Genomic DNA, 2,382 nt, shown 5'->3' with positions numbered 1-2,382 from the left:
AGAGAGAGAGAGAGAGAGGCGAATGAAAATAGAAATTTCGTTGCACGCAAGTGAGAGGGCGGAGGCAGGTGGCTTGCATACGTAATGCTTTTTAGCTAATATAGGCCATGGCGTGATGACCCAACCGGGCCCAACTGTGCTCGTCCTCTTTACTCTCATTTCCCTCCGCTTTTCTCATCATTTTCCCTGATTCATTGTGATTGAAGAACGAAATCAGTGCATGAGAATCGACGCGTTTCGATGGAGAATCTGAAGGGGAAATCGGTGTTGAAACATTATCGTTTCGTGAATACTGCAATTCTGTTGTTTGGAAGGGTGATGGGGGAAATAATCTATAAAATTTCTCGGCTCAAATTATCCAAGTTTTTCTGTTTGATTTTTATGCTGAAAAGAAAAGAAGAATAGAATGAAAATGACTTGGACAATTTAAGCCAAGGAAATTCTGTAGAAAAGAATAAATTGTACAGAATTCTATGTTATAGTTATCCTATATTATAACTTATTCTATAGGATAGAATAAGTTGTACAGAAAAATCCATAGAATATTTTCTATTTAACACTTCAATTGACTGTAATAAAAACCAAAAACTAATGAAAAGTTCAATAGAAATCCAATAGAATTGTCTAGCGACTGCGCTATATTTTTCTATTACATTTTTTCGTGCGTGATATACGGGAAGCAAAATTGTTAACAAAAATTTTCACATGAAGAGAAATATTCAGTAAAAATTTCGGAACTCACAATTCACTTACCGATTACGGAATCGACTCAGAAAATTTAAGCGACGGTATCGTATTTTTTCCACAGGAGATTCAGTTAAACATTACGGAACGCTCCGGAAAAATTCAGGGACAGTTCCGTAAAATTTCCTACCACCACATTTCGCTCCGGAATTATGGAAAAGATACGTATTTTTTATTGAATATTTCTCTCCGTGCAAGGATGATTAAACCGATTGAAAATGGCTTCCGTTTCGGTGATTTCAAAAATCGCCGTCCCCCTCCTCCTGCCCCGTGAATTTATTTTGGAAAGGAAGGGGGGAATATTTTTGTAACCGACAAAGTAAACATTATGTTTGGGTGGAGCGAGTATGGTCCTGCGTTCGATTTCTCATATTAAAACTCGATTACATTCGGAATGCTAATTTTTTCTCGATTTAATTATCGTTTTGCTTTTTCAAAGAAGAAATGTTTAAAAATCAGGATTTAATCCAGTGTCTTATGTGAAAATCAACATTTCCGTTGTAATCAAAGATTAAAATCTGAATTTTTTTTCATTAGATATGAAAAAATGAAGAATTTTTTTGACACCTCATAAAAAATAATTCACCTTTTGCAAACAAGTTTTATTATTAATTTATAAGAGAGAAATGTTTGAAAAAATATCATTATTTTGCGAAATTTAATTTAGATAATACTGACTAGGTATGAATTTTTTCAAATTTTTTCCACGCAATTTAGTTGAAAAATTAAAAAACTGAAAATATCCAAAAGTACAGCGTAGCCCAGCCGAAGGGTAGAGCTACTTTAAGTCTGAACGATTACAACGCTTCAATTCCGAAGCAAAAATAATAACTCTCTAAAACGTGATTGGACAGACGCAGAATATTCGTGATTGTTTTCAAATTCTTTTCACGCAATTTAATTGACAAATTTGATGATTGAAAATGGTTGAATCTATAGTATGGTCTATATAAAATAGACAAATTGAGAAAGACAATTGGATATCCTTAACGGAAAACGGAACCCCTGTGTCTATATGAAGTTTTAGAATTGTGTATTCTCCTGTAATTATTATTTTTCATTCATTAAAATACTTCGTTGACTCAACAATGCGATAATCGAGTCGATAAAGTAGTTTCATAGGTAGAAATTAATAATTGTAGAAACGCAATTCTAAGATTTGATATAGACAAAGGGGTTCCGTCTCCCCTGAAGAGCCAAATAGTCTTGCGGATTAACTGAGTATCAGTGCAGTGATGAAGACGTCTCTTCATTCTCTCGAGTGATCCCACACTTCTCTTGTTTGACTCTTTATGAACTTAAGAATCTATTGATTGATTCCATTGTCTCTCCCGTTTGACCCTCAAGACTTTTAAACTCCTAAGAACGCTCAGTCTTTCAAAATGGTTTCATTACGAGTAGCGGGAAAGGGGGTAAATGCATATACTTTTTCTCCCCTCATTCATTTTTTTGATTGAGGGGAAATTATAGGATAAAATCAACCGCCAACATCTTCTCGTTTTTAGTAGGTGATCCATTTTATCAACAATAAATTCTGGATTTTTATGACGACAACGCGCCAAGTGGGTCTGAGTGAGGGTTTTCGGCGTTTATTACGGAACGGTTTTTCTCAGGGGGGGGGGGCAGCCCCCCCCCCCC

The sequence above is a fragment of the Diachasma alloeum genome, unplaced genomic scaffold (assembly GCF_001412515.2).
Source record: "Diachasma alloeum isolate Michigan unplaced genomic scaffold, Dall2.0 Dall_scaffold_00201, whole genome shotgun sequence".
In the NCBI taxonomy this organism is placed as follows: domain Eukaryota; kingdom Metazoa; phylum Arthropoda; class Insecta; order Hymenoptera; family Braconidae; genus Diachasma; species Diachasma alloeum.
The sequence above is the reverse complement of the archived record's forward strand: the minus strand, read 5'-3'. Positions refer to the sequence as shown.